This window comes from Malaya genurostris, chromosome 3 (genome assembly GCF_030247185.1).
Source record: "Malaya genurostris strain Urasoe2022 chromosome 3, Malgen_1.1, whole genome shotgun sequence".
NCBI classification, from domain to species: domain Eukaryota; kingdom Metazoa; phylum Arthropoda; class Insecta; order Diptera; family Culicidae; genus Malaya; species Malaya genurostris.
In genome coordinates this window covers 65,037,513-65,063,912 of record NC_080572.1, presented here as the reverse complement: position 1 = coordinate 65,063,912, position 26,400 = coordinate 65,037,513, and the positions used below count along the sequence as shown (strand labels likewise).

General features: G+C 37.2%; 1 protein-coding gene across 4 annotated transcripts in view; it reads right to left on the bottom strand.

Moving 5' to 3' along the window:
• Positions 1-26,400, bottom strand: part of LOC131436594 (SLIT-ROBO Rho GTPase-activating protein 1-like) — a 315,841-nt gene that overhangs the window by 189,010 nt on the left and 100,431 nt on the right. The window contains exon 1 of one of the 4 annotated variants that reach the window (XM_058605409.1): positions 11,471-12,147. The exons of the other annotated variants lie outside the window; for them this stretch is intronic. The gene's annotated coding sequence lies outside the window, so the exon portion shown is untranslated. Of the gene's footprint in view, positions 1-11,470; positions 12,148-26,400 lie in introns of those variants that run through there. 4 annotated transcript variants of the gene reach the window in all.

The following is a 26,400-nucleotide window of genomic DNA, read 5'->3' as shown; positions in this document are numbered from 1 at the left end:
CGTTTTTAAATTGCACTACACCGGTGTAGCGAAAGCTGCACTGAAACCGTTCGTTTTTGCCAATTGCACTACACCAGTGCTACACTTTTTCTGCACCGATACCACTGGTGTAGCACTCATCAAAAGTTTGGTGTAGCTCTGTGCAATGGAATCGTTTATTGTAGTCAATGGTTACTGTTTATGTTTTCGTCAGTTTTGTTCGTTTATGCATGCCTCAGTGTAGCACTGCACCGGTGTAGTGCAAATTAAAAACGAAAACGCCATTAGCAGTTTCTAGTAGTAGTCGACCATGCGTTCCCATAAAGTTCTCTTAAAAGGGAAACGCATGGTGCTTTGTTCTAGTAGTTTATGATGCAACTCAAGCGCAGGGCTTAGAAATCAAAGTAACGAAAAGAAGGAAATGAGTATCAACCTTTGCATAATACATACACGATCATACTTCGGGTACAACCTAGAAAGCTACAAAGCAAGAACTTACTGGTATGTGGTTTATATATGAATGGTAGTAATATATGAACGTTGCGAGTATCACACATATGCAGTTCGGTTACGGCAGTCAAGAACTAGAGCGAGTGACTGTATATAATTCGATGATTCGATAGTGTTTCATGAAAAGGTCAAATCGATTTGCACTGTTGGGTCTCGTACAACGCGGTTTTCTTTTTGCCAGCTCTGTACATTTCACTAAATACATAGCGAGTTGAAACAGCAGTGAATATAATTTTTTCTTTTTTATATTGGTGTCAAACAAAAGTGGCCACTGATGAAGGTTGGAATTGATTTCTTAGAATTGTTTTTCCATAAATACGTTTATTTCTTAAGGCAATTTACATAAGTTGTTCTTCGCCGTAGCATCACTTTTACATAGAATTCTTATCATAATATAATACTAATATAGTCACATCAATTTGAGTTTAATAAAGCATATGAACGATGAACTGCTACAAATTTTAAAATAAGCTGAAATTTTTATACATTTTGTGGTTGATTTCATAACCCACTTGGAGATTTTTTTTATCGGCACATCATTTTTAATAAAATTTTGCTATTGGATGAACTAATGGACGCAGTAGGAGTCAGAACTAAGACTCAAAAGGGTCAATTATTAAATTGAAACTTCAATTGTCTTTATGAAATGATTAAGAAGTTTCATGTAAGAAAGGTCACTAAAAAATTTCTGTAAATTATTGACTGTATTTTTCATTTAAATAGGAAATGGGATAAAAATGTTATAAAAATACATTGCTGTTTCAATGCACACATTTTCTTTCTGATTCTTTTCGTTCATTCTATAGAATTATCATCGTCATTTGGTAGCTGTTCTGATTTAAGCATTTCTGACAATATTTTCGCCGGTCTCACAATTCTGGATAAAAACCGAGCATAAGGAAAGGTAGTGAATAATGGCGGCCTCGTGTGAACAGCAACCAACAGTTCTATTGCCAAAAACGCATTCACAGCAACGGCGCTGGATTCCCAAATATCCAGTCGAATTTGTAGTGTACTCGATATAGTACTTGTAAGCTTTTAAAAATGAGACTTATTACCGGCCTGAATAGCTTGTTTGTGATCTGTGTGTCTCAATTGGGTCATCTCGTGATAAAGCTTTAAATCCGAAATTACTTGGCAGAACATCCTTTTCAAAAGCTTCTATTCCAGAGCTACGATATTCCGATACTTGTTGCTCTCGTTCTCGGATTGATAATATTATCTTGTTAGAACTTCCCGTTCGCAATTTGAACAAAATTATTAAACCTGTAAAAACCTGGAAGCGTTCCTCTGAGAATGAAAATCACTTACTGAGTTAATTATGTATTCTCAGATATTTTCTGGAAAATATGGAGCTTTCTACACAATATACCCAAAAATTAAAGAGATCGATTCAGCGAATCAAGTTTTTTAATAGACATGGTCGATAAATGCTTGATTTGAAATTATGCAAAAGTTATAACTCAAAAATGAAAAATAACGCATCACTATTTTTTATATCTGTTGTTGTTTTAAATTTTCGAATAAATAAAAAAAATATACAGCGCTCTCAGTCTACAAACCATGAAAACCATCATAAAGATATTCGATTGAAGTTTTCAAACACAAAACTCCAACTTTATCTTTATTATACATTTTTCCAGAAAACTGTACACATCCCTCGATAACATATCTTTATGATAACTTTTGACACTGTCATGAAATTTTCATTCTTTCTTTCATTATTCTTTCTTTACATCCATCAGCAACACGTAAAAAACTGACACTCGCTCTAGTTCTTGACTGCCGTAACCGAACTGCATATGTGTGATACTCGCAACGTTCATATATTACTACCATTCATATATAAACCACATACCAGTAAGTTCTCGCTTTGTAGCTTTCTAGGTTGTACCCGAAGTATGATCGTGTATGTATTATGCAAAGGTTGATACTCATTTCCTTCTTTTCGTTACTTTGATTTCTAAGCTCTGCGCTTGAGTTGCATCATAAACTACTAGAACAAAGCACCATGCGTTTCCGTTTTAAGAGAACTTTATGGGAACGCATGGTCGACTACTACTAGAAACTGCTAAGATAAAGCACCATGCGTTTCCTTTTCTCAGAATATGATGGGAACGCATGGTCGACTGTTGTTGATTTTTTAGAAAAAATTAAATATTTTGGTCGTCCACATTTTTAAAAAATATGAAAACATACCATTTTAACATGTCCAAAAATTCTTTATTTATCACTAAAAAATCCAGGGTGGTGCAAAAATTGGAAGAGGGAAAAAATATGTTTCAAAATTTTCTAGTATTTTTTAATAAAAGAAATACATCTTCAAAAATTTTGAAAAAAATTGTGAAGCATCCCCATAATGCCTTAAACATGCCTGATTTTTTTCAAATTTTTCGGAGAAGCAGTTTCTTCAAAAATCAAATAAAATAAAAATCAATAGAACCACCCTAGCTCCGTCAATATGGCAGTTAAAGGGTTGAAACTTTGAGAAAATTGTTTCCAGTCTATGACCTTTCGAATGTGGTATAACAATATGAATTCCCTTTGGGGGCAGATTTCATATGGTTATCCTGCTATAGCCTTTAATATTCATCTTATATTATTCGATTGAAAATGAAATTTTACCGCACTGGTGTAGACATCTTTGAGAAATTGTAGTGCAAATTAAATTTTTGGGTACCTTCCGAATCGAGAACTGAATACCGCTTAAACTGAAATAAATTTATTTGGTAATCGTATCGTATTTGGTAATTAATCAGGTATATCTGTCAACCAGATATACCTGATTAATTTATGTTAAATGGACATTTTTATACTAATCACCCTGTATCTCTGAAACCGGAAGTCGGATCTGACTAAAAAGTAAGATGTTTCATAGGATTTTAAGACCTCTCATTTGAATCATAGATGGTTCCTAGATTTCATTTGAATCTTAAATGAGATGAGAAAAATGAGTGGTATTATTTTAATTTCGTTTCACATATCATCCTGTGGTTCCGCAATCAGAAGTCGTATCCAAACGTAATTCAGGAACCTTGTTCGGGATTATACTACTTTTCATATGAATCTGAGTTTGTAGAAAACGGTCCAGCTGTCTCCGAGAAAATTGAGTGAAATTATTTGTCACACACGCATTTGCTGATCTCGACGAACTGAGTCGAATGGTATATGTTTGCTAAGTTCATCCAGCATTTATTACTGTATGTAGTTTAAATCAAAATAATTATGATATTACTTTCAACTTGCAAATGCTGTCATCATCTAGTTTACATGTCATACTCGAATGATTATGTTGCCAAAAACGAACCGTGCTAAAATCGGTCCGAGGCAAAGTGCCGTGAAAAAGTATGCTGTACACAGTATTTTTGGTACTTAGAAACAATTGTAAGTAACAGTATAAAAAATCGTGTTTCATTTAGCTCCGAGATAGTGCTTTATCATCAAACGCGTAAAACTCTTAATACTGGAATAAGGCGAAAAGTCGTTTACACAAAAATATCGATATTTCCGGATTTTAACAATCTATTGTTGGATAACTATTACCGTGCGGAATCTAAGTCTGAAAACATCTTTTATTTTCAAGGTCAATTGTGACAGATATTGTCAAAAAACTGAGAATTTTGACATAAAACTTTGTATAACTCAAAAAGTAAACATCCGATCTCAAAACCATTCAATAGCGTTCAGGGTGACCTTTCATTTGCGACTGGAGATCTCGACTTCTTAGTTGCCAACACACATACAGACACACACACACACACACACACACACACACACACACACACACACACACACACACACACACACACACACACACACACACACACACACACACACACACACACACACACACACACACACACACACACACACACACACACACACACACACACACACACACATTCAGGGCGTCGAGCTGAATCGATTGGAATATAACACTCGGCCCTCCGGGCTTCGGAAAAGTTTTCAAAAGTTTGAGCGAATTCTATACCTATTTTTTATATATATAAAAAAGGTTAAAAAGGTAAAAAAGTTATGGTTATATTTTTTTTTGTCAAAGTAGTCCATGAACAATTAGGGATAGAATCAAATTACGCGGTATATATTTGTAACTAATTTCTTAAAAGCAACTATATGCATTAAAAGAACGGTTTGGCAGCTACGGATTTATGTCCACGTTTTTATTGATTCGAACCACTGTGCGTCGCATGCCAGCGTCTAATGGGGCAGCGGCGTGGGATAACTGACACCGAATAAATAATCGCATTCGACTAGAACCGGGCCACGTACCACGGGCACGGCGGATGGTGATACAAACCTCACCCGTTTGGCCTCTTAGAAAAGTAAAGGCGATTTTTATCGCATATATAGTAAACAAAATTGAGCTAATTCTGTCCATTTGGCAGTTTTCGATAGGGTTTTCTGTAAACACTCGCTGAGCAGCACCCCGACGATGGGCAAAAAAGGTCACTTTTTTGTGAAAGTCAGTCATCTTGTGCGAAACTGTCCCGTCGGTCGACCGACTTAAATTACCCAAATTAAAAAACGGTGTGTCCTCTTTCGCCGCGAACACACGTGGAAGGGTACAATTTATTCCTTTCCCCTCATGAATATTCCTTCGATTGCCGAAAGGCCACCGGAATTGATTTGCACCGAACCGCGACTTGTCTTCTTATCCCCATTCGAACTTAAAACGGTTCTGTTAGTGAAAAAAATGTAGCGAATGGAAGTCAAAAGCCTAAGAATCACATTAGTGACTATTATTTATTTGTCTCGGGAACTTCGCACGCACACGCTTAACAAAGCAGACGTTGCGTTCGAAACGAGGTGCGATCCCTATTACTGTTGTAATAAATTGTGAAAACTAAAGAGAACCCCGTGTATTGCCGCCAAGTCGCACGCACGGAACACCGCCGGGAAACAGGTTCCGCACATCTCCGTTCGTAACTCTAGCAAATCGACAGCGGGGTGGGGGGGGAGCACAAAATCGATAAATTTAATTACAGGAAAAACTGCCGGTAAAGCTAGCGGAAGAAAAAAAAACACCGACCGAGAGAGATGGTTGGATGACAGTTCCTTTGATTGCTGTTTTGTTGAGTGCACTTTACTAGCGTACATAGTTCAGGTTGGGGACAGATACCGGGCAAAGATATTATAAAAGGTATCGTGATAACCTGCAATTAAGGGGTAGAAGAAGCAAAAAAAAAGGAAAGTTGCGATGATCGATTCGATCCAACTGCATCAATAGCGCCGAGCCCAGGAGGGTGCAGGTCGTTGACTTGTTGCCGTAGGTTTCCGGGGTGAAAGAGGGGCGTTGACTCTTTGTCGGGTTTACTGTTACAAACAAAAATATCTCCGGACAGTAGTTAGAAAATAAACATAGTTCCTCAGGTCATGAGGCTCATTTTCAGAATCGAAATTTAAGCTATGTCCTTTTGGAATCCGAAATAATAAAATTATCTGTATCTCGGTAACGATTTGACGTACAAATAAGGTTAATACATCAAAACAAAGGTCATTTACTGTAATTTAAGGAAAAAATATCGTTCCTACTGAAAACTCGTCCATTCTTCTTAATTCCTCGCATGAAACGCAGCACACCTGCGGAGTCAACTACCTTGGCACAGCACATTTGTTCTACATTTTGGTCATCTGAGTGGGCCAAAACTGCGGGCAGTTGGGTGGATTTATATTATTATTGCGGTACCACTGGATGCCGTCCAGGCTGTAGTGGTAACTCGCCAAATCAGGCCAAAACCCTTTATGGGCTTCAGTGGCGCCTCATGACAAGAGACTATAGCAGGATAAACATGTGAAATTTGCCCCCAAAGGGAATTCATATTGTTATAGCACATTCGAAAGGTCATAGACTGGAAACAATTTTCTCAAAGTTTCAACCCCTTAACTCCCTCGATAACATATCTTTTTGATAACTTTTGACACAGTAACGAAGTTATCATTCTTTCTTTCATTATTCTTTCATTGCATCCTTCAACAACACGTAAATACTGACACCCGCTCTAGTTCTTGACTGCCGTAACCGAATTTCATATGTGTGATACTCGCGACGTTCATATATTACTACCATTCATATATGAACCACATACCAGTAAGTTATTGCTTTGTAGTTGTAGCTTTCTAGGTTGTACCCGAAGTATGATCGTGTATGTATTATACAAAGGTTGAAACTCATTTCCTCCTTTTCGTTACTTTGATTCCTAAGCCCTGCGCTTGAATTGCATAAACTACTAGAACAAAGCACCGTTTCCTTCTAACAGAACTTGATGGGGACGCATGGTCGACTACTACTAGAATCTGCTAAGATGAAGCACCATGCGTTTCCTTCTAACAGAACTTGATGGGAACGAATGGTCGACTGTTATTTATTTTCCAGAAAAAATCAAATATTTTGGTCGTTCACATTTTTTTAAATATGAAAACATGCCACTTTGACATGTCCAAATATTCTTTATTCATCACTAAAAAATCTGGGGAGGTGCGAAAATTTGAATAGTGAAAAAATATGTTTCAAAATTTTCAAGTATTTTTAATAGACGAAATACATCTTCAAAAATTTTGAAAAAAATTGTGAACCTTCCCCATCATGTCTTAAACATACCTCTTTTTTTAATGTTTCGGATAAGCGGTTTTTTCAAAAATCAAATAAAATAAAAATCAATAGAACCACCCTAGCTCCGTCAATATGGCAGTTAAAGCGTTGAAACTTTGAGAAAATTGTTTCCAGTCTATGACCTTTCGAATGTATAACAATATGAATTCCCTTTGGGGGCAGATTTCACATGCTTATCCTGCTATAGCCTTTACGGGTTGTGCACTGATTAAGGTGGTATGATATCAAATATAACAGTTCGTTGTAAGTGAAAACTAAAGATTCCCCAATGGATAACTTCATCAATAAAACCGCTTCGACGTTGTAACAGAGACAGCAATTTGTTTTCAACTGCCATAAGCATAAGCCACTGAAACCTCTCCTGAAGGTGGCATCGCAAGCAGCTTAGGGAAAATTTGTACATGTTGTGTTGTGGACAAAATTGCTCATTTTTTCATATTCAGTACCATCTGATATGCTTTCATCGAATAAATAGAGAATCTAAAAAATTATTGAATGCGAAGTGCCGGGATGTTCATTCCTTCAATTTGACAGGTTGTGCAGTGCACGAGGTACACGAGAGACGCCTCTGATGGGCGGTTTTTTAGGCATTCCTCCTTGTACAGCTTCGAGTCCATTGTCTTATTCGTCACGAACACGTTGCTCCTTTGCTCCGCAGCTGCATATCCCTTGCCAAATCATTAGTTTTTTTTGGCAAATTTGTCTTGAAAAATACACAAACTTAAACTCCGCAGAATTTTCGACCAGAAAGCTGTCCGAAATCCATTTTGACAATCGTTACCTGATAGTCCAAGATTTGCTCTGACGGTTCTCAACCCCTATTTCTGGGTCAGCTTGCGATCCCATGTCCCACTGCGACGCTTACCTTGCGGCACTCGATCCACGATCTTTCACTCCCTGAAACGTTTGAGCACATCATACACGGTTGATTTGGCGATTTTCAACGTTTTTGCGATGTTTATTGCGGACCACATTGAATTATCCAAGTTGGTGTGCACAATTTTTTCACTCCTATCGGTTTTCACTCGGAAATTATTCACTGACTCACTGCATGAAACACCGTGAAATTTTCTACCGCATAAAGTGGGAACCTAGGTTAACAAACCGCTGTAAAAAAATCCTTGCAGCGCTCACTTTCCGTGCCGTTGCAACACAATAAGTAATTACGACTTCTGACTGGACGAAAAAATTCTATCTCAGCTTTCAATAAAATCGGTACTAAGGAGTGTATCGATAAGTAGTTAGCAACATTCAAACAGTTATTACTCTGAAATGGCTTAATTTTTTGCAGCGTGTTTTACGGTGACATGTTTGTTTACATGTCGATAACAGCTGCGCAATCGATTGGTTTTGGTACGGTTTATCGTTTCAATGATGAGTCGAATTGATCCGGAAACGCGAAAGAAAATTCTGCACACTTGGTGCTCAGAAAGTGGTGTCACGTACAACGAAATTGCAAAACAGGTGAAAGTGCACCACACCAGTGTCAAAAATATTATCGAGAAGTTCGGTAAGACCATTTCCATGAAGGATTTGCCCCGAACCGGTAGGAAAACGGGTCCCAGCCAGCCCGGCCGGGACTTAAAAGTGGTTCAGTACATCAGGAAAAACTCATCGGCGTCGACGCGGGATTTGGCCAAGCAGTTCAACACCAGCATCGGGATGATTCAACGGGTCAAAGTTCGGAACTCCCTGAAAACGTACAAGAAACAGAAGGTGCCGAAAAAGTCCCTGGTACGGCAAGTTCAGGCCAAAACAAGACGGATGCATCCTAATCGACGACGAAACCTACGCCAAGGAAGACTCTCGAGCGCTGCCCGGACCGCAATATTATACGAAATCGGTGTACCAGGACCTGGACGACACTGACACCACGGTGGCGATGGAAAAGTTTGGGCAGAAAGTGTTGGTCTGGCAAGCGATTTGTACCTGTGGTTTGTGGTCGTCGATTTTCTTCACGAAGGGCACAATTAACGTCAAGGTGTACGAGGAAGAATGCTTTAAAAAGAGAATGCTGCCACTGTACAGAAAACATAAGGCTCCTCCTCTCTTCTGGCCGGATTTGGCTTCAGCCCACTACGCCAACTCCGTTCTACAGTGGTTGTCCAAAAAATAATGTACAATTCGTGGGAAAGGACATCAACCCACCGAACTGCCCGGATTTTCGGCCAATTGAAAGGTATTGGGCAATTGTCAAGCGGCACTCTCGGAAGGAAGGAAGGTACAGTGTCCCAAAACATGCAGGAGTTCAAAAAAAAACTGGACAGCTGCCACCAGGAAAGTCACAAAAGTAACTGTGCAGAATTTAATGAAGAATGTCAAGTCCAAAGTTCGAGCGTTTCACAGAAACTAGGATTTTCTTCAATAAACTATTGGATAAGTTAAGTGATAGTGAAATGCATAAAAATGTAATTTTTCTACAATATATCGAAAACTGATGCCAAAATATTTTTTTTTCGCTTTTTTATTCAATAATCAATGTTGCTAACTACTTTTCGATACACTACTTATTGTGGAAAACATGACGCAAAGATCTGCGAGGCACTTGAGTACAGCTGAACATGCTCGATTCTTCTATTAAATTAGGCTGTGTGTGTGTGTGTGTGTGTGTGTCTTTGATGACTTAGCTAAGGAATTTTCTCGAATAGAAAAAGTTACGGATTCGAATTCCGTCCCTGCGGTAACTTTCTTTTCTGATTTCTCATTCGTCAGTCTATTTTCAATCTGTTGTTCTCGTTATCCCATGAATATTGCGAACATTGTTCTTTGGTTACATATTTCATTTCAAATTCTTAACGTTTCGCCTTTGACTAATCAGTATCTAAGCACTCATCTTCGCATATCTTTGCCTAGCATTTGCGTTTTGTTCAAACCAGAAAACCCTAAATAGTCACATTCTTCAACGAGCAGTAGTCGGTCGTAACTCGTTTACGACTGAGATGTCAGAAATGATATCTCTTTAGAATGTTACTTAAGTAGTGTAAACTTTGCGTCTGATTAGCGGTTTAAATTGAACTGCTAGATGGCGATGACAGTTCATGTAGGTTTTCTTTTCGGAAATTTGCAAGGAAACTTGATCTTCGTCTCGATTTTCCTGAAGTTGTGCACGGTTCAAAAGGAAACCTGCAAAATCTGTTTCAGTTTCCCAACCAGGCACGTTTCAGTTGTAACAAATGGCATTTGATCGGGAAACCATTAGGTTACGAAGTACGTCCGTTTATCGACTGCACCACAGAAGCACACTTTTGCTTGACAGGTAACTGGTGCAAAAAAACGTAATACAGTTAGTGTAACTGATCGAGTATAGGGCAAGTCAAGAAAATTACGAGAGAGATAAATATATACCAGCCTATCAGCCATGGCATAAATTACAGTTGGTACACAGTAAAATTCGATTATCCACTAGAACAAGAATATTCAGTTCGTGCTGATTGTCAAAGACTATGCATAAACTTTACTAAAGCTCATCTTTTCGTTTTTTTTTTGCTTCGCCAATTCGAAGCGTACCTCATATGTCACCTGAAACCTTAAGACAGGTTTTTCGACAATTGTAGTAAAAAGAGCAACTGCATTTGTTGCCATGTTCCCATGAGCGGCTTATCTTTTCCACACCGATTCCGGTCCAACCATCGAGTGGCGTACGTACGCTTGAGACTCTACAGTTGGAGCAAAGAAAACTGGCACTCTGCTGCTGCTTCCAAGGTGGCAGCATCAGCCGTCTCACCACCAAGCCTTATAATATCCTCACATGAAAGGAGATAAAGAATTAAAGACATCAAGTATTTCACCACGATTTGCGCTTCTCCGGTCGATTCCCTACACGGCCTCCTCTTTGGGGTCACCGTCACAGGACCGATAGCACCGGGGTCAAAGCCGTTCATCACGCCGGCTTAGAGATCACCGACAGGGGAACCATGACAGCGAGCGAAAACGGATGTGTCTTCCACAGAGAATGAGTTCTGCGGTTTTGCCAACACTTTTTAGCTGCGGGCATTTGCCGTCGAATGACTTATTTCAGAGTAGAACACAAAAGAACGGACAGGAAAAACACAAACAAGTACTAAAATTGAAAGATCAAGTTTCGCTTTTTTTTTCGGGAGATTCATCGCCGTGGGGTCGTTTCAACGCTGCTTTGGTCCTGCTTTGAAGATCACAGCAAAAAAAAGGAAACGACAAAAATGTGCACGCAGAAAAAAGAGACCTGATCAGGTTTTTAACAATATTGCTTTGATTCTTGCCAGGAACAGGTTTCAAGATAGAATGATTTTTTTTTCTTGTTGCTCTGTCCCCACTGGCAAGATTTTAAATTCTAATGTGATTTTGTTTCCTTTTATGGCTTTGAAAACTTACATTATAATCCGTCGTTTTATTCCGTCTGGTTTGAATGGGAAATGATTCAGTGAATTACACAATTGAGATGAATCTGCACACATTGGTTCCTTCGAAATATCGCACTCCACTAGCAATAGCACTTCCTGGATCACTGGAAGAAAATTTTCACTTCCCTATTGTCTGATGCGTTTTTCCACAGTCACGCCCGCAACCAGAAGAGCAGGGAGATTTTCTCCGGCCGTCAGTGAGAGCACATTCCACTAAGTGCAACAAAACACGAACGGGAAAAATATTCTCATATAAATCATAGGCAGCAACAGTATCAATAACAATAATAACAATAACTCAAGCACCTTGAGATTGATTCCAAAGTGGTCCCTCCGACCCCTGCTGATTGATGGCTTTCACCAGTTGAAGGTTACAAATCCAAAACCAATTCAAATTCACTCGCACAGATCCATTAACTGATTGTCAAACAATGAGCCCTTTCAATGCTCTGATTGAAAAACGGCTTTCCGAAAATTTACTCCACAACTAACCGTGCGAATCGTCGTTGGCACTTTGGAAAATCCTACACGGAACCGAACCCGACTGCACTCGGCATCGCCATATTTGATTTTGATTTTTGTTTCAAACTGCCGGGCCCACAAACACCGTACGTATTTACCGTACGTACATACGTAGCTACTACATGCCTTCTTGTAGCAAGCTCACACGTACAGCCGAAAACCGACTCCGGGATGATGGCACAAATGGAAAGAGTCGCTCTCTTCTTGCACAAAGCGCGAGCATTGTAACAGAAAATCATGCTCGCAAATGTTGGGCAAAGAAAGAAGTAAAAAAAAAGCAAAAACAAAGTCACTAATCAACCACCCTCAGCATCAACTCGGGATCGCCATGGGAGAGCAAAAACAACAAATACGACGTAGTTTTTCATTCATTCATTAAGGAGAAAAATACTCGTCTGTACAGGGAGAATGAAATGTGTAGGCTACGAAGTAAGAACAAGAGATTGATGGCAGAGAGAGAGAGAGAAAAACATCAACGAATTTGAGAGGAATGAAAGCATGGAATACATGCTCTTTTCCTATGTTTTATAGCACAGCATCCCACTGCTCGTGCTTGGATTATGCAGCACATACTGATGCGCAGCTGAGAATACGTACAAGCAAACGTGAGTATAGTCATTTTCAGCGTTGAACAAACGAAAACAAAACACGAACACCTACGGTCTGTCTTCTCTCCCGTTGGCGCTGGATTTGCCTTCATGAACTTGTGTTGTCACGCCATCGAATATGCTTTATTATTCGGAATCCAATTTTTAACCGATATCTCAATTAAAAACGCAACCTGTTGGCTCCAACCAAGATATCGTAGATTCAAAGCAGCTCGATTTAAACTGCATCTTGTTTGTTTCAAATGAATGATGATTGAATTGATGAAAAAATTGGCAACATGATTCATTTATAAAATTTGATTCTATTTCAGTCCCTTTCCCAAATTTTTTATACCATAAAGTTTTTGAAAAATTTTCTCCAACAAGAAGAATTCATGTATGTCAGTTAAAAATTTAATTGTAGATTCTAACGACCTCAAGAATTAAAGCTGAATAAATGAAACGGTTTAACGATAATAATTTTCGAAACATGCTCATCACTCTTTTACCATATATTTACCGGTTTAGATTTTACCTGTGATAAAAATCTCACTTTCAAAGGTCATATGAAAAGAAAATTCCAAACAAAAATCAACCAAAAGTTCCCTTTTTTTCCAAAAGCGTTTTTTTATTGCGCAACTGCTCCTTGGCTTAAGGTGAAATGTAGCGGAATGCGAAAATCGCGTTTTTGATCAATTATTCCAAAACTAGACCGATTTTCGAAAAACCAAAAACACTTAAGTTTTCGAAATCATATTTATCATAACTAAGTATTCTTAGAATTTTGAAATTTTACTTTGCCGAGCCGTAATTGGTTTTTGAAATGTATAAACGGTAACTGTTCCGTTCCACGAAGATGATTTTAGAACTGAAAAGTAGTGTTTGTAGCAGAATTTCACAAAGAATCTGAAAATGCAACTCAAAATTATAAAATTTTAGCTAAAACATCCGAAGTTTACATAAACTTTTCCGCATTTTTTTTATTGCCTGGGCGCTGCTGTTTCGTATTGAGGTGGTGTGAGAAATGCACGGTGGGCACGGTGGCATTATATCGTGAGCAAAAATTACATATAAAATTATGACGTGAATTTATGCAGCATTGGGTTTTGTGTTGAAATAAAAACGAGTTGAATACAATAAAATGGGTATTGTGAGAAATTGTTTATTTTCTAAGTAACTGTCATTTATAATGCTAATAATGTCCAATTATGTTGAGTTCTGAATGAAATACAAACCAAGTATTATCGTGATACAAACAATGTGATAAACATTGAAAAACAACAGGCATATTCATGGTTAGCAAGTTGGTCGATACATATACATATAACCTCATGTTAGTCAATCATAATTACTCATAATTTATAGCTCTAGTGTAAGAGTAATCACTAACAATAACGATTGAATTAGCATATATTCAAAGTGTGAAGTATTCAAAAATCCGTTACGTCCAGTCTTTTTTACAAGCCAATATAACGAGAGGTAAGCCCACTGCGCTCAATCATTGAAAAAAGGTCTTGTTTCTATGTGTCCGTTTTTCTTGGTATGCTTTGTGCGACGGTTCGTTCAACTGAAGCGGATAAAATTTTGTGCGCTTTTTATGACGCTACATTTCACCTTAACGTGGTCGTTAACAAATAAAAATTACATGTTTTGCATTATAGACGACATAATGGTATTGCAAACTTAACGCATTGTCGTCGTTGTCAAGGCTTCGGTCATGCTACCAAAAACTGTCTTATGGATAAACGGTGTTTGAATTGTGTTAAATCCAATGAATGAAACCACTGATAAACTGTCATGTTCTAATTGTGATGGAAATCATAAATCCAATTATTCGAAATGTCGTGTCAGAGAAAAAAAATTATTTTAAACGCTCGTTCGCTTAGTCAACAAGTCAAATCAACGACCTTAAATTTACAGAACATACCTGAAAATCAAAAAACGGTACAAATGCCACGCCTAATTCTTCTAAGGCATTTATTTCTTCGAATGTAAAACAAAAAAACTGGTTCACCCTTCAATTCGTCTTCTAACGAAAACAAATTATTGACAGGTATATCGACCACGTCATCATCTTCTTCTAATGACAGTTACGCTCTTGTAATAGGTAGACAACTACCACCTAATTCTTTTAATGTAAACAAACAAAAAACAAGAACACCTTCCAGTTCGTCTTCTAACGAAAACAATTTATTAATAGGTAGATCGGCCACGTCATCTTCTTCTAATGACAGTTACACTAGCGATTCTTCTAAAGACAGTTACAACTACCTACCAATATTCCTTCAATGCCATTCGTTTTTTTTTAAACGAAATCGATTTAAGCGATATAACGGAAAATAAAATGATCTACCTACAAGATCAACTTTTTCAAATGATCATCCGAATGAATTCGACTTCATCACTTTTTGAAGCATTTCAAGTTGGATGGCAATTTGCAAATAATATTATAATGAATTTAAAATTTAACAGTGATGTTAAATAATCATTTGAATATTTTAAATTGGAATGCACGATCTTTAAAATCGAGTGAGGATGAATTTTATAATTTTCTCTAAGTTCACAAAATCCATATTGCCATTGTGACAGAAACTTTTCTTAAACCAAATGTCAAATTGAAAAGTAATCCACATTATGTGGTTCATCGATTTGACAGGTTTACTGGAATGGGTGGTGGAGTTGCCATTTTTGTCCAACGGCAAATTAAACATCGAATTTTACCTTCTTTCAATACTAAAGTTACTGAAAGCTTGAGAAACCATTCATGGAATTTATTTCATCGCTGGAGCATATTTGCCATTCCAATGCACCGGTGAACAATTAAATTTCTTTAAGGGCGATTTGCAAAAACTCACAAGATATTGTAGCAGTGAAGTGAAATACGGGCACGTGGTTTTCGCACGGACTTTATTTTTTACGTGTGTACGCTATCGAGGTTAACTGTACAATGAATGCCTCTGACTTCCACGTAGGCACCACTTCCTGGGTACAGTGTTGCTAGGAAGAGTAGTTTTTCATGCACGCTGATTGCAAACAGGTAACATAACAGTACATCCTACACGCTAATCTTAACTTCATAAGGTTGATATTAAATATCATATACTTTACATCGGAACTATACATAATACTACAATATCGACCGAAATTTTTCGTAATAGGGGACTTAAATGCAAAGCATGTCCAGTGGACTTGTAGGCAAAATAATAGTAATGGTAAAATACTTCATAATCAACTCTCTGCTGGTTACATTACAGTTCTTTATCCCAGTAATCCGACTTGTTTCTCTTCTGTGAAAACCTCCTCTACAATTGATCTTGCTCTAACAGATCAAAGTCACATTTGTAGTGAACTGATTACTCATGCTGACTTTGACTCATATCATCTTCCTGTAACATTCAGACTTTCCAACGAAGCTATAATTAATCCAATTAGTTGTATATGCAACTATCATAGAGCCAATTGGTTTGGATACAGATCTCACATTGAAAATCATGTGGATCATTAAATTATTTTAGAAAATTCTGCAGACATCGACACAGCAATAGATCATTTGAATCATTACATTATCGAAGCTAGAAATCTTTCAGTGCCCAAAGCTCAAACTAAATTAAATTCTCCTATCATCGATGACAATCTTCAACTGTTCATTCGGTTGAAGAGTAGGTCTTATTGAAAATGAAGTCCCACTGAAATATGATCATACTTCAACTCATTACTGAGAAGAATTTTGATGAAATTAAGTCAATTATTAGGAAACTTAAAAACATGAAGGCTCCTGGTAATGATGGAATCTTTAATATTCTTATTAAAAATCTACCCGATGTTGCCTTAAGACTTTTGGTTAAAAATTTCAACAAGTGTTTTTCACGCTAAAATGGAAAAACGCTAAAGTAATTCCTATCCTCAAACCTGATAAAAAGCCAGCAGAAACATCAAGTTATCGATCAATTAGTTTACTTTCTTCTATCAGTAAACTTTTTGAAAAAAATATCATGTTGAGAATGATGTCTCATACAAATGTGAATTCATTTTTTTACCAGAGCAGTTTGGATTTCGTCATGAACATTCAACTCATCAACTTGTAAGAGTTACGAACATGATAAAAACAAATGAATCTTCTGGGTTATCCACTGGAGTTGCTCTTCTAGACACAGAAAAAGCATTCGACAGTGTTTGACACAAAAGTTTAATATCAAAAATGTCTGATTTCCAGTTTCCTATTTATTTGATCAAAATGATTCAAAATTATTTAACTGATCGTACTCTTCAGGTTAGCCGCAGGGTTCCAGCGTAGCTCCTATCTTGTGTAATATTTCTACTTTTGATCTTCTAAATCTACCCGTTGGTTGTCAGAAATCGCTATTCTGTGACGACACCAATCTGGTAGAAATCTAAGAGTGATCTGCAGTTAATTATCTTTCCTCATAAGCCAAGAGCTTCTTTTCTTAAACCAAAAAATAAACACATTCTCAAATTGAATGGCTTGGAATTGACATGGTCTGATCAAGCAAAATACTTAGGTTTAACGTATGACAAAAACTCACTTTCAAGGATCACATTGAAGGAATCCAGGCAAAGTGTAATAAATATATTAAATGTTTATATCTTCTTATAAACAGAAATTCAAAGCTCTGTCTATAAAACAAATTGTTAATTTATAAACAAATTTTCAGACCAGCCATGCTTTATGCAGTACCAATTTGGTCAAGTTGTTGTTCCACCAGGAAGAAAACGCTTCAAAGAATTCAGATTAAAATTCTGAAAATGATTTTGAAGCGTCCTCCCTGGTTTAATACAAATGTGTTGCAAATATAGAACCATTAGATGTAATGTCAAATAATATTATAAACAAATTCCAACCAAAATCGATACAATCTCCAATTGAATCGATTCGCTCTCTGTATTAGTTAGTAAGTTAGTATATAAGTTCCTTTTCCCCATTACATAATATAAGTAGGTTTACATTTTTCCCTACACAAAAATCACAGAATTGCGGAAGCAAATGATGATTTCATGGTAATAACTTAAAATTGGTTTAAATCTTAATAATTTAATTTTAACTCGTATTCCAATAAGTAGTTATTTAAAAAAAAATATTTGTTCTGATGCTGGATCTCATTGTCATTTTCTTCCTTGGTGGAGAGGCATTTTCATTGGTATCTTTCGGATAAAGAGGGAGCATTGGTTCGTTTTTAACGCTTCCGTCCATTGCACAGTGGGGAAAAAACGATAAAAACGCGAATTTGCTCAGAAATTTTATAAAAACTTCAGCAAATATTTTTAAAGCTATTATTTCTAAGCAAGAATTACTGTAGAATTACCTAAAATTAAGATTATTGTTCTTTAATTTTCATACTTACTACATTTAAAATAGCATAATTTATTCATCACTTACCTGAAAAGAGAAATAAATAAAATATTTATAAGATGTTATAACCAGTACTGTAGTATAATAAATAATGTTAAAGGATTGAATTATATAAATATTGTTTGAAGGAGAAAAAGGGCAAAACAGAATATGTTTGATATCCCTTTGAGTTATGATGCCTGCAATAAAAAAGACCGTGGGTCCGCAAGGCACGTGTCACTCACTTGCGCTCTTCTCGTGTTACAATAAAGCTCCGGGGTTAGACAAAATCAAATTCAACTTGTTGAAAAAATTGCCTGACTCTGCCAAAAGACGTTTATTGAATTTATTTTATAAGCTTCTTGAGAAAAATATTGCCCCACATGACTGGAAACAAGTAAGAGTTATTGCCATTCAAAAACCAGGGAAACCAGCCTCCGATCACAATTCGTATCGGCCGATTGTTATGCTTTCCTGTATCCGGAAATTGTTCGAAAAAATGATTTTGTTTCGTCTAGACAATTGGGTCGAGACTAAAGGCTTACTTTCAGATACACAATTTGGCTTCCGCAGGGGCAAAGGAACGAACGATTGTCTTGCGTTGCTCTCAACAGAAATTCAAATGGCAATTGCTCGTAAAGAACAAATGGTGTCAGTTTTCCTAGACATCAAGGGGGCTTTTGACTCAGTTTCCATAAACATCCTATCTGAGAAGTTGCATCAGCATGGTCTTTCACCAATTTTGAATAACTTTTTGTATAATCTGTTGTCCGAGAAATACATGTATTTCGCGCATGGTGATTTGTCGACAATACGATTCAGTATCCGGCTTCAGTTTACGTCGCAGAATTAGCTGCTATTCAGTACACCCTCGAGATCATTGATACCTTGCCCAAAGACCATTGCTTCATTGTCACGGACAGTCTAAGCTCAATAGAAGCTCTCCGGGCAATGAAGCCAGGAAAGCATCCCCCATATTTCCTGGAGAAAATACGGGAACACTTGCGAACTTTATCTGAACGGTCTTATTCAATATCGTTAGTCTGGGTCCCTTCGCATTGTTCCATTCCGGGCGAAGAAAAGGCAGACTCATTGGCTAAGGTGGGCGCATTAGAAGGTGACATTTATGAAAGACCAATCTTCTTCAATGAATTTTTCAGTATCTCTCGAAAGTTGGCAAACTTCATGGAGCAATGGCGAACTGGGACGATGGCTACATTCAATTATCTCTAGGGTATCGACGAAACCTTGGTTCAGGGGGATGAACGTGAGTCGCGATTTCATTCGTGTTATGTCGCGGCTCATGTCAAATCACTACACTTTCAACGGCGTGTTGGGCTCGCGGAGAGCGGTCTCTGCACCTGTGACGACGGTTATCAGAACATCGAGCATGTCGTGTGGTCGTGCGTAGAGTATCGTGACGCCAGGTCGAAGCTACTGGAATCCCTTAGGGCCCGAGGTAGACCGCCTGAGATTCCGGTTCGGGATGTGTTGGCGAGTCGGGATAGTCTATATATGCTTCTCATATATCATTTCCTCAAGCACATTAGTATCCAAGTGTAATGTGTTATGAAAGTGTCTCAGAAAGTATAATCTCCACCTACAGGTTCGATACTAACATCCGCTCGATTCTCTCGATCCCCGTCCTTGTCCACCATCTGCATTGAAACTAACAAGATCTTTTTTTTGTCATTAACTTTTTCGTTCTCCCTTTCTTCGTCTCTTCGTCATCTCGATGGTAACTAATTAGATCTCTGACGTTTTCAAACATTTTGCTTCCATACCCCCTTTTTACCTCGCTTTCCACAATATTTACTTTTTTTCATTCTCTTCCGTAACATCACCATCACCGCCCACGGAAGACCGCTCTAGTCGATGTCCAGCATGCGGGCCACCCGCCGGGCCTTCGTAGCCTGGGGGTGTTTCTCGCGGACCCACACGAACCGAAGGAAGCGGCCATAGATATTTACCAACGCCATCTGGAAGACTCATGCAATATTCAATTCACCGACCACTGCCGATCGCCAGCTGAAAACTGGATTCTCGAAAATCCGAGACGACATAATCTAATGATACTTATTCTAGTTTTAAGTTAATTATTAATTAAGATTATAAAATACCCTTGGCATCTTAGAGCTTAAGCAGCGTGCCTAAAAATATATTATAATATTGAATAAAAAAAACCCAAAATTATTATTGCAATTTCTGAAAATAGAGTAAGAGTAAACTTGTTTCGTCAAGCGATCAAGAATCTGAACTAATTGGATCAAGTGACACGTTTCCATAGTTATTTGAAGATATGTGCCGGTTTCATTCGACAAGCTAACTCAAAACTGACGAAAATTCACGTAGGAGGAATCCGATTTCCTTGGGTAATTTTGTTTGAACCGCTCCAATTACTGATCACAGTAATCAACAAATCTACTTAAACTTTTTTGAGAAACGTATTTAATACTATGTACGAAAAATATGCTTCGGTGCGTTGTCTACGATATTTCGAACACACTTACACATTTTAAAAACAGTTTTCTGAATGAAGTTACTGTTAATAAACTTGCAGTATAGGTGCAATCACTTCGTAGTCTCAGCTCGCAGCATTGAATCTTCTCAATACTCTGCAAATACTCAGCCGCTTTTCAGCTGTGGCAATTTTAATGGCAATTTTAACCGTTCCGTGCTCGTCGCTACATGCAGAGAGAGAGAGAGAGAGAGAAAAAAAAGAGAAAAAAAGAGAGTAAGAAGAGAGTTTGCTCTGTTCAAACGTGGACGAGAATGGGTACCACAGTTGATCATTACTGACTACCACAAACAGAGAGTCTCATCTGATGAGACGGTTAGCTCACAACGCTCACCTTACCAGCCGTTTTTGATCGAAAACAAAAAACGTAAACAAAAACCGTTCCCACATTCGCCGGTTGCCAGGAACGGGAAACGACTGATCGGACTGTTTGGGGAGTGTAAATAGAAATAAAAATACTCACATTATGCTAATTACCACATGCCAAGCAAAAAGAGCACCTTTCACGCTTGTTTTCATTACCTTCTTCTTACCTACAGTCACGTTGCCAGGTCGGCTTTTTCGGCTTAATTTCCGAAGTGTGAACCGTAGTTAGTTAAATTTAGACTTTCTTCTTTTCTGTGTTGCATTTTGGTTTTTGTTTTTTTAATTTTCTTTTCGTTTAGCATTCATGCGATCCAGACGATATGCAAAGTCGTAAATAAGTGGAGGCGCATTTCAAGGGGAAGTGATATATTACACTAGCGAACGGACCTGGGCACGTGATGCTATGGTAACGAAACAAATTGGGTTTGAAGGAGATATTTGAAAGCTAGGAACTCAATGAAAGAAACCTTTCATAGTTATCAACTTACACATACAAGATCCCACATGAAACACCTTTACGATGAAAAAACACATCTGCTCAGGTTTATCGCTATCCTGACACATTCCAACCACGTGATTTGCCCAATTTCAGTTCAACGTCGTTGTTTCACCGCGTCTCGTTATCTCTTTCTCGGTACCAGTGGCAGGCGAAGACCAAACTCATAACAAAAGAAGAAATCTTTTCATCGAGAAAGATCACCATCATACTGTTTTTTTTTACATTCTTCAGGAAAACAAAGAAAGATGTACGATTACAATTTGGGTACGGCAACCGGAGAGCAACCGCAGTGACGATTGCGGAGTTGTTCAAGCAAAAATATAAAAAAAATATCATGAAAAGTGCAATGGAACAAAGAAAGTAAAACAACTACGGAGCCAACTGTCGAAACAGAGCACGAAACCCCTGCTGGTTGACCTGCCGTTCGGAATCTTACCCACTGCGGGAGAATCCTGAGTTCGTAACCTTCCACCACACGACTGTCAGTGGAATTGGATACGCATACGATTGTTTTATTGTTAACGTTCCGGGCAGTGATGACGGAATGACTGTTTGTTCATGAAATATTTGATCAAATAGGCTAAGTCAAATCAATGCACACCAAATTTTTATTGGTAACGATTTCTCAAAGATGGCTACACTGATTTTCAAAAGCTTCGAATCAAATGAATTAAGTTTTTTTAATCCCTTAGGTGAATTAAACTGATTTCGGCTACCCCGATTTTCGGAATTCCGGTTGCGAAAGCATCGGGAATAGAGAAGCTTAATCGTGTTCTCAAAGAAGACCAAAACGAATTTTATACACAAAAAAACGGAATTGAAAGAATTATGGTCCCATGCAAAATTTATTAATTTTATCCAATTCCGACTACCGATCATAGAATTACAGTGAGATGAGTTTTTAAAATTCAAACCGATGATGATGATACCAAAAAACACAAACCAAAATTGGCCACAAACTATTCCAATTTGTTCGTCATATTAATTCGCCGCCTTACGAACCGATTTGGCTTATGTAGAGACTGTCCCAGAAAGTATGGACGCACTCTTCTCTAACCACTTGTGCAGTTGTTTATTCGTTTTCATTAGTTTGCTTCGAAATGCGTGGACTTTCAGCAGAACAACGTCGAAAAATTGTGAACAAATGGTGCACAGAACGCGGACTGTCACTGAGAAAGATAGCAAAAATGGAAGGCGTAAGTGAAAAAGCCGTGCGAAATGCAATCAGAAAGTTCGGTGAGGACCTTTGAGGATAAACCGAAAACGGGCCGAAAAAAGGAGGTTTCAGTTCGGGATGTGGCCAAAAAAGTGGGCACTTCGAAGTCAACTGTTCTTCGTGCTAAAAAACGTTTGAATCTTCGAACCTATAAGAAGCAGAAACAACCAAAACGTAGTCCGAAACAAGAAGCATCGTTCAAGCCGAGGGTTCGAAAGCTGTACAATACAATTCTTGCTGAAAATTTGAACTGCATAATCATGGACGACGAAAACTACGTGAAACAATATTATACGGTGCGAGAAGGGCAAGTGTTAAACCAGTCCGAGACATCGATTGAAGTCGAAAAATTTGGTAAGAAAACTATGGGCTGGCAAGCAATTTGTAGCTGCGGTAAGCCTTCATCACCATTGCTTCAATGAACAGCGAAATATATATCAAGGAATGTTTACAAAAACGACTTCTACCCATGATTCGAAACCACAAGGATACTGTTGTCTTCTGGCTAGATCTTGCTTCTTGCCACTACTCGAAATCAACGGTAGAATGGTATACTACCAAAAATGTCACCTTCGTCCCAAAAGACATTAAATTACCAAATTGCCCACAACTTCGACCAATTGAGGAATTTTGGGAATTAACGAAGGCACATCTTAGGAAACATGTCTCAGCAGCCGAAACCATTCAACAGTTCGAAAAAGATTGGAAAAAAGTGTCAAAACTTGTCGCCAAGAAGTCTGTACGGAATTTAATGAGGAACGTTCGCAAGAAGGTGCTAGTCTACAATGGTTAAGTAGCAAATGTTGAGAATAATATTCTGTTGTTGTAGTCTAATATTATCAGTATATCGAATAAAATTCGAATACCTAACACTGAATTATTTACAGCGAAATCAAAATGCGTCCATACTTTCTGGGACAGTCTTTAGGTCTCTGAATACCGGCTCTAGAAAACAATAAACACAAACTCTAACGTGGAACACACTTCAGCTTCTCACGAAATGCTTAATCGATTGGCACACGTTTAGATTCACAAGAATGATTTTATGGTTTCATACAATTTCTCTTTTCGATTTCCGAAGTGTGAAAGAGCAGATCGGTATTATTCGTATTCACGTCATCCAGTCATGCCTCTGACATTACCCACCCGTCTTCTTAATGCGGTACATATACCTAGAATAAAAAGACTTGAGTGCTATTAACTGCACGCAGCGAATTTCTTCTAACGAATAATCTGAATTCTGAAATATTTCTGATCAAAATTTGATGTCGAAGCTCTGCTAATATTGTTGATATAAAATATGGTATGATTTTTTTAGTCATTCCAAAAAATCGTTTGAAGATTCAATATAAAACAAATACAATAAATCAATATAATCTGGGACATATAGAATAATAAACAAAGTGAATGAAAAAGCTTGGAAGTAAAGTAGGTCATGCCAGAGCCATAACACGCGAAATTGACGTAGGACTGCATTCAAGATTTTCCAGTGCTGAAAAGGACCATTTGATTTCGAAAGATTGCGTTTGTATTCTAGGAGCTAGGGCAGCGATTTATGACAATTTGCTATATAAGTTCGACGTTCGTTACTTTTGGGGTCCTGAAAAGAACCGTTAGTAGCTTTCGAGAACTGGAAAAAACTACTTGGTTACGGATTACGTTACGTTTGTATACCAGGAAGTAGGGTACCTTTCCAAGTCATTTGTAAGTTTGAGCCTTGACCTAGAAGAAATCATTACATAAATAAAATCGTAACACAAGTCGTACAATCGGTCGTATTTTAATATATATATATATATATATATATATATATATATATATATATATATATATATATATATATATATATATATATATATATATATATATATATATATATATATGAATATTTCATACATCTCAATATTTGAGTGAAAGAAATTACAAAAATACTGTACGTGATTCTTTTCCGGCTTTCAGCAGGGTCAAATTGTGGAATTCTCTACTATATTTAACACATTTTGCTTGAATGCGATACACACAAGTAGGGAAAAAGTTATTAAGAAAACAAATCTGAAGTAATTTCGTTACACTTTCGTGTTGTGAAAATTCGAAAATGCACCCAGGTGAGCATAGTGAAGAAAGATGTAGTCCTACGTCAAAAGGAAATTTTTATTATTTTCATTAGATGATGCTGAAAAATTTACAATCGAGTTCATATTTCGGTTTCGGAAATCGTTCATGATCTTTTATGATAACTATTCTCTGTCAGTCGGTGAATAAAGGAAACCACAAATAATTTCTAATTATTGAATACATCTCAGAATCAGAATTTAAGTTGTGCTTGTATGTGTTATATCTGGATTTTTCCTTTCCATTCATCTGTTAGACAAGCAGAGAAACTGATACGCGATCTCTCAGAATTTCGCAATATTTGGAAGAATCGTTCTCCATCGGAAAACATTTTCCAAAAAATGATTTTCTTCTAAAAAGACTTTTTTTTTTTAATTTCATGTTTTTTGAACCACTCGACCGATTCCGCTAGTTTTTTTTAATATGTTGTCGATAAATGCTTAAAGCTTTTAGGAAAAATATGTAAAAATTGTAAAGTTGAAGTTTTGTGTTTGAAAAAATCAATTCAATAACTTTTAAACGGTTTTCATGGCTTCCGATCAATTGGCACTATGTCATTTTTTTTTCTGAAAGCTGAAACAAATTTACATAACATCCATAAATTGACGATGCGTGTTTTTTTTGTTTTTGTGTTAAAATTTTTGGAAAATTTTAAAATTTTTAAGTTTTTTTTTCGATTTTCTTTAAAAAAGACATTTTTGGTAAATTTATAACATTGGACCGATTCCGCTAATTAGTGGATATTTGGTCAAGAAATGTCTAACAGTTTTACATAAAATATCAAAAATTTAGCGATGAGTTATTTTTAAGTTATAGCTTTTTTTAATTTCAAGTCTTCGTTGTTTGCGACCATGCGCCTCCATTTATCTATGGTGATTATAACATGAACACATTCTTACCTATTTAAGTTTGTAACACCAGCTATTTAAAATAAACTTTGATTATCTGTTATTTTAAATATATTTAATTACTTTTAATATTTTTACCTTTCTCATATAGAAAGGTTATGCAGTCACTTGAAAAACCGACTAGTAAAAATTGACTAGTGTCATATACCATTCAACTCAGTTCATCGAGCTGAGCCATGTGTGTGTGTATGTCAAATATTCTCACTAGAGTTTCTCGGAGATGGCTGAACCGATTTTGACAAACTTAGATTCAAATGAAAGGTCTTATGGTCCCATACGGAATTCCTGAATTTCATCCGGATTCGACTTCCGGTTCCGGAGTTATAGGGTAAAGTGTGTTCAATATTGTTCACCGTCACTTAAACCGGTGAAACAAAATACGTGAAAAATTTTCTACACTGGACTCAAAACTACACAAATCGATAGTCATTATCAGTAGGCAACTAAACAAACCGATTCCGGCGATCCTGGTTCCCAGTATCCGGTTCCGGAAGCATCGGAAATAGTGGTCATATATACCAAAATGGATATCACTTACTTTTCTCAGCGATGGTTCAACGGATTTCCGATTACGGGGAAATCGGTCGCGACTTGTGAAGGATGGTTTAAATGATTTAAAAGTGGAAATTTCATTGTGAAAAACAAAGAACGTATAGAACGAATGGCAAAGATTGTTCACCAAAAACAATAACCAAACCAAAAAAAAAAGAAACTGAGAGGATTAACGTTAGACTCTATTCCATTTTTTGATCGTATACACTTTATTAGAATGATTCAGAAGGTAGAAAAATGAGTTCCTCATGAGCTGAATGGTAGAGTGCAGGAA